We start from the raw sequence: 14,074 nt of genomic DNA, 5'->3' as shown, positions 1-14,074 counted from the left end.
AAAAAACAAGACCTCACATGACTCTGTGGAGCAAAATGTGGAAAAATTATAGCTCTCAAAATGTGGAGACGCAAAAACTTTTTTGCTATAAAAAGCGTCGCTGGTTTCACACTTGCGTTTTTGTCTGCAGCGTTTTTTCCCTATATTTAACATTGAAAACGCATGCGTTTTTTTTGTACACGTTTGGTCGTGTTTTCAAACGCATGCGTTTTTTTTCTGCATGCGTTAATTTTCAGAAATACAACCTGCAGTATTTTCTTGCGTTTTTAAGCACATGCGTTTGTTTGCGTTAAAAACGCATGCATTTTTATCGAAAAAAAAAACAGAAAACACACTGAAAAGCCACCCACCACCATCATTGTGATAAAGGGATCCAAACCCTAACCCTAACTCTACCCCTAACCTCACCCCTAACCGTTTAATGAACATTTTCTGACAGTCATAGTGCCACGTATTTCAGTGCCACGTATTTCAGTGCCACGTATTTCAGTGCCACGTATTTCAGTGCCACGTATTTCAGTGCCACGTATTTCAGTGCCATGTATTTCAGGGCAACGTATCACATATTTCAGTGCCACGTGTTTCAGTGCCACGTATTTCAGTGCCACGTATCACGTATTTCAGTGCCACATATTTTAGTACCACGTATTTCAGTTGCACGTGTTTCAGTGCCACGTATTTCAGTGCCACGTATTTCAGTGCCACGTATTTCAGTGCCACGTATTTCAGTGCCATGTATCACGTATTTCAGTGCCACGTGTTTCAGTGCCACGTATTTAAGTGCCACGTATCACATATTTCAGTGCCACGTATTTCAGTGCCACGTATTTCAGTGCCACGTATTTAAGTGCCACGTATCACATATTTCAGTGCCACGTATTTCAGTGCCACGTATTTCAGTGCCACGTATTTCAGTGCCACGTATTTCAGTGCCACGTATCACGTATTTCAGTGCCACGTGTTTCAGTGCCACGTGTTTCAGTGCCACGTGTTTCAGTGCCACGTATTTAAGTGCCACGTATCACATATTTCAGTGCCACGTATTTAAGTGCCACGTATTTAAGTGCCACGTATTTCAGTGCCACGTATTTCAGTCACGTTTAGGGTTAGGGGTAGGGTTAGGGTTAGGGCTAGGGTTGGAGGTAAAGTTAGGGTTGGGGCTAAAGTTAGGGTTGGGGCTAAAGTTAAGGTTGGGGCTAAAGTTAGGGTTAGGGTTTGGATTACATTTACGTTTGGATTAGGGTTGGGATTAGAATTATGGGTGTGTCAGGGCTAGGGGTGTGGTTAGGGTTACCGTTGGGATTAGGGTTAGGGGTGTGTTTGGGTTAGGGTTTCAGGTAGAATTGGGGAGTTTCCACTGTCCAGGCACATCAGGGGCTCTCCAAGCGCGACATGGCGTCCAATCTCAATTCCAGCCAATTCTGCGTTGAAAAAGTAAAACAGTGCTCCTTCCCTTCCGAGCTCTCCCGTGCGCCCAAAAAGGGGTTTACCCCAACATATGTGTTATCAGCGTACTCGGGACAAATTGAACAACAACTTCTGGGGTCCAAGCTCTCTTGTTATCCTTAGGAAAATAAAAATTTGGGGGGCTAAAAATCATTTTTGTGGGAAAAAAAAGATGTTTTATTTTCACGGCTCTGCGTTATAAACTGTAGTGAAACACTTGGGGGTTCAAAGTTCTCACAACACATCTAGATAAGTTCCTTGGGAGGTCTAGTTTCCAATATGGGGTCACTTGTGGGGGGTTTGTACTGTTTGGGTACATCAGGGGCTCTGCAAATGCAACGTGACCCCTGCAGACCAATCCATTTAAGGCTGCATTCCAAATGGTGCTCCTTCCCTTCCGAGCTCTGTCATGCACCCAAACAGTGGTTCCCCCCCACATATGGGGTATCAGCGTACTCAGGACAAATTGGACAACAACTTTTGGGGTCCAATTTATCCTGTTACCCTTGTGAAAATACAAAACTGGGGGCTAAAAAATCATTTTTGTGAAAAAAAAAAAGAATTTTTATTTTCACGGATTTGCGCTATAAACTTTAGTGAAACACTTGGGGGTTCAAAGTTCTCAAAACACATCTAGATAAGTTCCTTGGGAGGTCTAGTTTCCAATATGGGGTCACTTGTGGGGGGTTTGTACTGTTTGGGTACATCAGGGGCTCTGCAAATGCAACGTGACGGCTGCTGACCAATCCATTTAAGTCTGCATTCCAAATGGCGCTCCTTCCCTTCCGAGCTCTGTCATGCGCCCAAACAGTGGTTCCCCCCCACATATGGGGTATCAGCGTACTCAGGACAAATTGGAAAACAAATTTTGGGGTCCAATTTATTCTGTTACCCTTGTAAAAATACAAAGCTGGGGGCTAAAAAATCATTTTTGAGAAAAAAAAAAAAAAATTATTTTCACGGCTCTGCGTTATAATCTGTAGTGAAACACTTGGGGGTTCAAAGCTCTCAAAACACATCTAGATAAGTTCCTTAGGGGGTCTACTTTCCAAAATGGTGTCACTTGTAGGGAGTTTCAATGTTTAGGCACATCAGGGGCTCTCCAAACGCAACATGGCGTCCCATCTCAATTCCAGTCAATTTTGCATTGAAAAGTCAAATGGCGCTCCTTCCCTTCCAAGCTCTGCCATGCGCCCAAACAATGGTTTACACCCACATATGGGGTATCAGCGTACTCAGGACAAATTGCACAACATTTTTTGGGGTCCAATTTCTTCTCTTACCCTTGGGAAAATAAAAAATTGGGGGCGAAAAGATCATTTGTGTGAAAAAATATGATTTTTTATTTTTACGGCTCTGCATTATAAACTTCTGTGAAGCACTTGGTGGGTCAAAGTGCTCACCACACATCTAGATAAGTTCCTTAGGGGGTCTACTTTCCAAAATGGTGTCACTTGTAGGGAGTTTCAATGTTTAGGCACATCAGGGGCTCTCCAAACGCAACATGGCGTCCCATCTCAATTCCAGTCAATTTTGCATTGAAAAGTCAAATGGCGCTCCTTCCCTTCCAAGCTCTGCCATGCGCCCAAACAATGGTTTACATCCACATATGGGGTATCAGCGTACTCAGGACAAATTGCACAACATTTTTTGCGGTCCAATTTCTTCTCTTACCCTTGGGAAAATAAAAAATTGGGGGCGAAAAGATCATTTTTGTGAAAAAATATGATTTTTTATTTTTACGGCTCTGCATTATAAACTTCTGTGAAGCACTTGGTGGGTCAAAGTGCTCACCACACATCTAGATAAGTTCCTTAGGGGGTCTACTTTCCAAAATGGTGTCACTTGTAGGGAGTTTCAATGTTTAGGCACATCAGGGGCTCTCCAAACGCAACATGGCGTCCCATCTCAATTCCAGTCAATTTTGCATTGAAAAGTCAAATGGCGCTCCTTCCCTTCCAAGCTCTGCCATGCGCCCAAACAATGGTTTACACCCACATATGGGGTATCAGCGTACTCAGGACAAATTGCACAACATTTTTGGGGGTCCAATTTCTTCTCTTACCCTTGGGAAAATAAAAAATTGGGGGCGAAAAGATCATTTTTGTGAAAAAATATGATTTTTTATTTTTACGGCTCTGCATTATAAACTTCTGTGAAGCACTTGGTGGGTCAAAGTGCTCACCACACATCTAGATAAGTTCCTTAGGGGGTCTACTTTCCAAAATGGTGTCACTTGTAGGGAGTTTCAATGTTTAGGCACATCAGGGGCTCTCCAAACGCAACATGGCGTCCCATCTCAATTCCAGTCAATTTTGCATTGATAAGTCAAATGGCGCTCCTTCCCTTCCAAGCTCTGCCATGCGCCCAAACAATGGTTTACCCCCACATATGGGGTATCAGCGTACTCAGGACAAATTATACAACAACTTTGGGGGTCCATTTTCTCCTGTTACCCTTGGTAAAATAAAACAAATTGGAGCTGAAATAAATTTTGTGTGAAAAAAAGTTAAATGTTCATTTTTATTTAAACATTCCAAAAATTCCTGTGAAACACCTGAAGGGTTAATAAACTTCTTGAATGTGGTTTTGAGCACCTTGAGGGGTGCAGTTTTTAGAATGGTGTCACACTTGAGTATTTTCTATCATATAGACCCCTTAAAATGACTTCAAATGAGATGTGGTCCCTAAAAAAAAATGGTGTTGTAAAAATGAGAAATTGCTGGTCAACTTTTAACCCTTATAACTCCGTCACAAAAAAAAATTTTGGTTCCAAAATTGTACTGATGTAAAGTAGACATGTGGGAAATGTTACTTATTAAGTATTTTGCGTGACATATGTCTGTGATTTAAGGGCATAAAAATTCAAAGTTGGAAAATTGCAAAATTTTCATAATTTTCGCCAAATTTCCATTTTTTTCACAAATAAACGCAAGTTATATCGAATAAATTTTACCACTAACATGAAGTACAATATGTCACGAGAAAACAGTGTCAGAATCGCCAAGATCCGTCAAAGCGTTCCAGAGTTATAGCCTCATAAAGGGACAGTGGTCAGAATTGTAAAAATTGGCCCGGTCATTAACGTGCAAACCACCCTTGGGGGTGAAGGGGCTAAGAGTTCATCTCTACATAGTGGTATTACTTTGAGAATGCAAATGTTCTGTAAAATTTGTCACATAATGCTTATCATGTGCTATAAATAATCTGCCCTACAATATGTTTGCTGCATCAGCATTTCTACGGTTTATTTTTCAATGTTAGATCAGTGCCCTATTTTTCAACGCTATTTATATTAGGCACGTTATCAAATGAATCAAGCTGCTTCTAGTTTAACAGCACAATGTTACAAAAAAAAACATTTTTGTGCTCACATCTTATTGTTGTCATAGTTATTTCACTTTGTTGGTTTTAAAGTTTAGAGAAAATGTTTTATCAGGTAAGTAATCAATGTCTTGTGTTTGGAATAAAAAACTAAATTAAAGTTTTTGGGCATGTTCAATGTTTGTATTCCCTTTGTAAAAATGTTCTTCTAAAAATAAGATTATTACAGATAATCTGTCAGTAGGATCAACCCTCCTAAGCCGTCTATGTGGGCATGCAGATTGTAGAAAGTTGTATAAAATGACACCCTGATATCTAAGGGGTAAGGTTTCTCCTTGTCGAGAGCAATATACCAGCTCTGGCTTGTAAAGGTAAGGAGGCTTCTTCGCCGTGCAATGCTCCTCTGGCAAATTATATATGCAAATTCCCTCTTCAGAGAAAAAGGGGACTTAAACTCTATAGCGCCACTTGTTGGAAGTAGCGATCCTACAAGTCACAATCAACCCTTTAACGAGTCTTTCAATATGACTTAGGATAAGAGCCAAATCAGTATCTCATTTCGCAGACACGGTGTTTCAGGCTGTTGGCCCTCGTCAGTGCAAAGCATGAGAACTAATTTGGCTAGGTGAGAGACTCTGGACTGAGGTCTAAGGGGTTATGTTTCTCCTTGTGGAGAGTGAAAAACCAGCTCTGGCTTGTCAAGGTAAGGAGGCTTATCTGCCGTGCAATGCTCCCCTAGGAAATGTTATATGCAAATTGCCTCTTCAGAAAAAAAGAGGACTTGAACTCTTTTACGCCACCTGTTGGAAGTAGCAATCCTACAAGTAACAATCTGTTATCATGCTTTGCACTGAGGGCCAACAAACCAAACCAAAACAAACCAGTACGTCCACCATTGAATGGCTTAAGAAAAACAAAATTAAGACTTTGGAGTGGCCTAGTCAAAGTAGTGACCTTAATCCAATTGAGATACTGTGGCATGACCTTAAAAAGGTAGTTCTTGCTCAGAAACCCTCTAATGTGGCTGAATTACAACAATTCTGAAAAGATGAGCTACTGAAAATTTTTCCAGAGCATTATTCTAACTCATATTTTAAGGCTCGTTGAAGGGTCGATAATGACTTGTAGTATTCCTACTCCCAATAGGTGGCACTAGAGATCAAGTACTTTTCCTATCTGAAGAGGCAATTTGCATATTTAACTCCAGAAATTTGTAAAAGACTCATTGCCAGTTATCGCAAATGCTTGATTGCAGTTGTTGCTGGTAATGGTGGCCCAACCAGTAATTTGGTTTTTGAGGCAATCACTTTTTCACACAGTGCCCTGTAGGTTTGAATTTCTGTTTCTCATGAAAACAAATACATTTATTTAAAAACTGAAAAGTCTGTTTACTTTTGGAGAAGGGTAAAACACAATGGTGCTCTCAGATATGCAGTGGGCTAGAGATGCTAGTACCTTCACAGATTTTGTCCTTAACCTAAGCATAGACAGCAAAATTTATAAATACACATGCAGGGATTGCCTGTATGTTAGGGAATCCCCACATGCATTCAGGCTGTCTAGCAGCCACAAATTATGCAGCTACGGTGACAAAAACTGAATATCCAAGCACATCCAAATACTTGGAGAACACCCGAGCATGCTTGAGAAAACTCGAGAAATGAGCACACTCTCTCATCACTAATGGACATACAAAATGGTATGATAAGAGGACATGCAAATGGTACCATATAGGTATGCAATACAACACCTGGTATGTGTTTTAAATCAAGGATACAAGTGGTCACCAATACATAGACAAGTAAGGGATAAATCCAGGCTACTTACTAGAATAGAGGTGAACACGGTCCACAAGTAGCAGCACGGTCCCTCTAGATATCGGAGCCGAGTAGGGTTGAGCGATACCGTCCGATACTTGAAAGTATCGGTATCGGAAAGTATCGGCCGATACCGGCAAAGTATCGGATCCAATCCGATACCGATACCCGATACCAATACAAGTCAATGGGACTCAAGTATCGGACGGTATCCCTGATGGTTCCCAGGGTCTGAAGGAGAGGAAACTCTCCTTCAGGCCCTGGGATCCATATTAATGTGTAAAAGAAAGAATTAAAATAAAAAATATTGCTATACTCACCTCTCCGACGCAGCCTGGACCTCACGGAGGGAACCGGCAGCGTTCTTTGCTTAAAATTTGCGCGTTTACTTCCTTCCGTGAAGTCCCGGCTTGTGATTGGTCGCGTGCCGCCCATGTGGCCGTGACGCGACCAATCACAGCAAGCCATGACGTAATTTCAGGTCCTTCAGGATTTTAAAATTACGTTCTGGCTTGTGATTGGTCGTGTCGCCCATGTGGCCGCGACACGACCAATCACAGCAAGCCGTGATGTAATTTCAGGTCCTTCAGGATTTTAAAATTACGTTCTGGCTTGTGATTGGTCGTGTCGCCCATGTGGCCGCGACGCGACCAATCACAAGCCGGGACTTCACGGAAGGAAGTAAACGCGCGAATTTTAAGCAAAGAACGCTGCCGGTTCCCTCCGTGAGGTCCAGGCTGCGTCGGAGAGGTGAGTATAGCAATATTTTTTATTTTAATTCTTTCTTTTACACATTATTACATTAATGTTGTTTCGATACCGATACCCGATACCACAAAAGTATCGGATCTCGGTATCGGAATTCCGATACCCGCAAGTATCGGCCGATACCCGATACTTGCGGTATCGGAATGCTCAACACTAGAGCTGAGACGTCGACGATGCACTCTGGGTGGAAATGCCGCTGTTTAGTAGCGAGGTTGGTGGGGGGCATGACATCACCAAAAACTCAGCGACGGGTGTGCAAGACGGCCTGATGCGTTTTAAAGCACTCCGTCCTTCTTCATCAGGGTTACGTCTACACCTCTGACCCATCTATATAAACACTTCCCCCACACAAATCCTCCTCTCTCTCTCTCCTTAATCCACTGTGACACTGTGTATAAGGTGCATATGTGTTCATCAAAGTAAATAGAAACTCCCAGCATTGGAAATGTAATTATACCAGATATTGTGTTCTCCTGAATCCGCCCGCAGTTTGTACCCTTTCCCCACTCAGGTAAGAGGGGAGTAGTAGTATACCATAATGCACCAACCAGACTATCAAGGTAATAAGAACAGGGGTAAAGGAAAATAAGAATCATACAAATCTACTATATAATTGTCTAAGGGTCACTTCCGTCTGTCTGTCCTTCTGTCTGTCTGTCGCGGTTATTTGTTCGCTGATTGGTCTCACCAGCTGCCTGTCATGGCTGCCGCGACCAATCAGCGACGCGCACAGTCCAGAAGAAAATAGCCGCTCCTTACTCCCCGCACTCACTGCCCGGCGCCCACATACACCCCTCCACTCACCGCTCACACAGGGTTAATGCCGGCAGTAACGGACCGCATTATGCTGCGGGTAACGCACTCCGTTACCGCTGCTATTAACCCTGTGTGACCAAGTTTTTTACTATTGACGCAGCCTATGCAGCGCCAATAGTAAAAACATCTAATGTTAAAAATAATAAAAAAAATAAAAAATTATTATATACTCACCTACACCGCCTTTCCCGCTCCTCGTGATGCAACCGCCACGTTCCGTTGGCACGGATGGTCTGGCAGAAGGACCTGCCATGACGTTATGGTCATGTGACCGCGACATCATCACAAGTCCTGCACGCCTGCGCGGAAAGGACCTGCCGTGACATCACGGTCATGTGACCGCTACACGGTCACGTGACCGTGACGTCATCACACCCTGGGACCGCAAGCTGCCGACTGCACCGCACACAGGCAACACAGCTACGGAAAGTGAGTATATGTTTAGTTTTTATTTTTTTTACCTGTGTCATATGTGGCTGGCCAATATACTACATAGCTGGGCAATATACTACATAGCTGGGCAATATACTACGTGGCTCTGTGCTGTATACTATGTCACTAGGCAATATACTACGTCACTGGGCAATATACTATGTAGCTCTGTGCTGTATAGTACGTTGCTGGGCAATATACTACGTCACTAGGCAATATACTATGTCACTAGGCAATATACTATGTGGCTCTGTGCTGTATACTACGTCGCTGGGCAATATGCTACGTGGCTGGGCAATATACTACTTGGCTGGGCAATATACTACGTGGCTGGGCAATATACTACTTGGCTGGGCAATATACTACTTGGCTGGGCAATATACAACATGGCTGGGCAATATACTACGTGGCTGGGCAATATACTATGTGCCTGGGCAATATACTACGTGGCTGGGCATACTACTACTACGTGGACATACATATTCTAAAATACCCGTATATACAATAAGCATCAAAGATAAACACCAACTAGTGGAGGATGGGGGTAAACCAAAGTAGGAAAAGAAAGGAAATTATCACACACTCAAAACCTAGCAACTTTCACAGATAAATCCAACAACCACCAACAACCTCCAACCATGCAGCATAAGCTAGCTCTGACAATGAGTGCTAGCCAGGGCCCAGATTATATAGGAGATGGGAGTGACTAATAGTGCGTGGTTGAGAACCTTAACACAGGAAAGATTCCAGGAGCTCTCAACTGAGCAAATTAACCTCTGCACTGCTAAAAGTAATTTACACTGTTTAATATGAAGGTGAAGTGCTTCTAATCAGACCCTTTGGTCTTGTGGCTCTTCTCTGTCATGGTAAACTCATGACAAGTGGATGATAATTTGTATGAATGTATCAGATGAGCTGTATTAATATTCTGAATTGTTGAGAAGTGTAGTGCTAGAAATCACAGCTTGTAGTTGAATTCTGTAGTAAACAAAGATTCAGCTTAATAAAATATAGTAAGCAGAAATCTTACCAAAATATAATCATTAAACAAAACAAAAAAATCAACCTCTTCGTATTTTACCTCACCAATTATCTTTGAAGCTACAGCACTATGGTTGACTTGTATAGCAATCCTGCAAAGGAAATCTCTCTAGTGTCATTTTGGTTCATTGCGCCTCTGCCTCCTTAGTTTTAATATATTGCATTAAACATGAAAAAGAAAAAAAGTTCTAATCTGTATTTTATACATTTGTAAGGATTGAACATCAGTACCTCTTTAAAATATGTGTTTGCCACATATCTAGTAATACACCTGCAGAGAAGAAGATTAAAGTATCTGACTTATTATGATTAGACAATAAAAAATGTAAAGTGCACATTTTCCAAAGACTGGATAATTGAAGTACAGCATAGAATTGATGTGGTTTCTTCTCATAGCAATATACTTAACATGAATTTCATCTACAACTATGCTTCTGTAATAGCTTACACCAGAAATACTGTAAAAAATTGTTTAAACAAATTGACAATTGCAATTTCAAGATTAGAACTTTGCTCAAAGTTTATAAAAGAGCACAAAACTAAAGAAAAATGTCATGCATGACGGAAGACAAATCATCAAAGTCAAGGTCAAAAAGAAAATATTAGCAGCAGGAAGCCAATCACTTATCACAGCTACTGAATAATTTTCCAAATATAAGCTACTTACCTGATGTTAATATGCTTTTCTTCACATAAACACATAATGAATCCATAATGGTGCATTAAGATTATTCTAATGAACAACTGATTTCATATGCAATCCATTAAACCATCACACAGTAATTGCAAAGTAACACAGCAGGAATATAGTAATGCTAGTGGCCTAAGAGATCGTACATGAAATTACTACAGTTGAGTTCATGTCCAATTTTAAGAAATTTGCTGGAGCCAGTGAATTAAAGTCGCTTGCGGTTTGATTCGCACAAATTGACAAAAATGAGAAGATTGCATCAGCCAGATGTTACACATCTGCCTGGTCTCAGGGGGACTTCACCACCTTCCCCTATGGCAACTTCCCTCTCCTGTACTCCACGCCAGGTTTTACAAATCACATTCTCACATATGATTATCTCCTTAGGTCTTTATAAGGTCCACCAAGACACACACCTGTATCTTGATTTTAAGACTCTTAGTTCTATTTGTTTGATTGTGCACCAATACCTGCTTCTTACCAGCTTTCTTGTGTTCTGGCTGCTTGTGACCTCTAATGCCTTACTGCTGTTGCATCAATGTCCAGTATCCAAGAGTACACCTGAACCTGGGCTTAGAGAATCCACCTTACCAGGTGAGCCTTATAAGAAAATAACATGAGGTAAGGATCACATGAACTCAGGCGGGCTTCGGAATCATGTCTTGCAGCTATAACATCACATAATTTAGCACAGCCATCACATAGTAAAGCACATAACATAGTATAGCACAGCCTTTCATAGCCTGAATAAAAGCCGAGGCAGGGAATACAGTACAGCAACAATTTTTAGGTGAATCTGTTAAATGAGAGGATGCCACAGCTCACAGCATATCGATAAAGCTAGGAATAAGAATTAAAAAAACCTCTGAATAAACTGTAGAGATAGGGATTTGGGATAAAACAGCAGTGAAAAACGGTTGCCATCTATTTAACAATAGCTACTGTATATATACAGAGGTCACTTTGACATTACTAAATCTAAGTTTACATTAAAAAGCTTGAAATGAATTTGATACAGTTGTAGGAGACCTCAGAATAATATACGTATCTTTTCTGTATAATTTGAGTGCCTACTAGTGATGAGCATACATGCTCATAGAAGGTCTTATCTGGCATGCTCGAGTGCTAACCAAGTGTCTTCGGCATACTCGAATAATATGTTTGAGATCCCGCGGCTGCATCTCTTGTGCCTGTTAGATATCCGCAACATAAGCAGGGATTGTCTGTTTATTAGGCAACCCATGCATATGTTGCGGCTGTCTAACAGGCACGAGACATGTAGGTGCGGGGTCTCGAGCATATTATTTGAGACAGCCGGAGACACTCGGTTAGCACCTGAGCATGCTCGGATAAGATCTTATCCGAGCACGTTGGTTCATCACTAGTGCCTACATTTCCTGTCGAAATATTTGCAGAAGCTGGTAAAATTAAAATTTCAAATGATTGGACATTTCTACAAGCTTAAATGTTCTTCATTTTCCAGCAGAAATATCAGACTTATTCACATATAAAATTACATGTTTGACTGTAACAAAATAGTTCTCACTCATATTTATGTATTCAGTGTAAAAACAATACTATTAGTATAGCAAAAAGAGGTACACATCAGGAAAAATTCAAATTTGCCCATTTGCGCAGTTCTTACTGGGACTCACTGGGAAATTCAATTTGCATTGAAGTTATTCTTCATTAATTTAATGTTCCTTATTAGGCTTTGGGGTCTCTCAAAATCCTGGAGAATAATAAACGTAATATAAAAAATAGCTTTATACTTATCTTACCACTCATCTCTCAGTCCATGACTTCTATTATCTGCCCACTGTCTGGTGCTCTACACCTTGATAGCATCACATCTCCAACCTTTTCTTCACTCTAAGCTGGGGCTTCCAACTGCTAGCAGACCTTGTAACTAAGTATGCACAGTAACCTCCAGGACTGTGGCTGTTCTGGCAGAGAACAGTTCCTGGAGCTTGTGCAGTGAATTCCAGAGCCAGCTAGTGCCCAGAATTCCTGGTCAAGAGTGAACAAACTAGGTTGGAGGTGGAAAGAAGACAGTGAACAGTGTGGGTGGCTGGAAAAGTAGGAAGCAGATCCATCTGACTCCATCATGTCACATTTTTAGCACTGTGTTCATTCTAGACCAGGACTTCTAGCCTCCAGCTGGCCCTTGAAATCACTGTGTATGTGCAAAGACCTCCAGCACTTAAGACTGGAAGTCATGGCCCAGTGTTCACTCTGGCTGAGAATTCTGGCCTTGAATGCTCACTGCAGCATGTGCAGTAAACTCCGAGAACTTTTTGCATCCAGAAGTTCTGCCCTGACAACTGGCATTTGGCATACTGAAGGTGTGACGGACTGGACAGTATGGATGGAGCAGCAGTAGTGGCTGGAGAGGTCAGCAGTGTTCCAAGTTTGATTTTTTCTTTTTAATGTTTTTCTGGCCCTTTACTATTCCACAAGTTGGCTGCTGCAGCTGGTCCCTATATTACTAGATGTGCGCAGAAAGCATTTCAAAATATTCCTCATTCTCCAAGTAGCAGATGTAAAATTTAAAGGGGTTGTCCAGTCTAAAATGAAAAGTCTGCATTCACTTTGTGTGACTGTAGACTTGTGATTCCTCCAAGCGTATGCACTGTACACTGCGAGGATTCGCCGGTGTCTCCTCTGGGAAAGGTGGTCAAATATGCAATATGCATACTCCCAGACAGAACCTGTCTAATGGGTGCAGTGTCACTTAATAAAGTTGTATTGAGCAAGGCCGCACACACTAGATGGGTCGTGGCCCTGCTCAATACAAGTATATTGATCAAGGCCATGCACACCATTCGAGTTCCGGCTAGGAGTATGCATATCACATATTTGGCCACCGTTTCCAATGCAGACACCGGCAATTCACAAGTATAAAGTCACACAGAATAACTGCAGATTTGACATTCTCGACAGGACAACCTCTTTAAGTAGAATTCAATTTCATATATTGACCCATCTCTAACTGCAAAAGTTGTATTTACGCAGTCATAGTGGTATTTTAGTCAATATTCCTACAAAAGTTTCCATATTGTACAGGCTATTGAGGCACACCATAAAGTCATTGGAAAAGCGATGAACAACACTGGATGGTTTTATCTTGCTATTGAATTTTGAGAATCTGTGTAAGGCAAAAAACAGACTATTTTGTCTTTACTGGCAAAACCAGGTAACATAATGTTGGGCTCATTTTCATCTTTTCCATGTTGAAGGGAGAAGGCATATTTTTGCATTTATTCATTATTTCCCATTGCTTGTGTAGAACCAATATTTTACTCCGTATACACAGATTGCCATGAGTCCTTGTCCCAAATGGAGCTTACAACCAATATTCATTATCTAAAAAAATAACAATATTTTAGGAAGCTACTTGAAAGTGAATCTGTCATGCACAATCCCCTCCCTTTGCAAACCATTTTCAATACCTGACATTAAACTTGAATACTTTCTAAAGATGTTCTTAGAAGACCGAGCAGTGCCCACTTTTGTTAAAGAGAGTTTCATGATTGCTTCTTTCTAATGCAAAATACCAGTTTGCAATACTGTACATACAAATTATGCTGTTTGGGCCCTAATCCTGCACCATATTCTATCAGTTTGTGTTTGAGTGGGGGAGGAATATAATCCAAGTAATGGAAAACATATCAACTCCATATGCATAGAGTGGCAAGTAGAGTTGAGCAAAACGGATCGGACAAATTGAAAAATCGCT

The sequence above is a fragment of the Ranitomeya variabilis genome, chromosome 1 (genome assembly GCF_051348905.1).
Source record: "Ranitomeya variabilis isolate aRanVar5 chromosome 1, aRanVar5.hap1, whole genome shotgun sequence".
Taxonomy (NCBI): Eukaryota; Metazoa; Chordata; class Amphibia; order Anura; family Dendrobatidae; genus Ranitomeya; species Ranitomeya variabilis.
The sequence above is the reverse complement of the archived record's forward strand: the minus strand, read 5'-3'. Positions refer to the sequence as shown.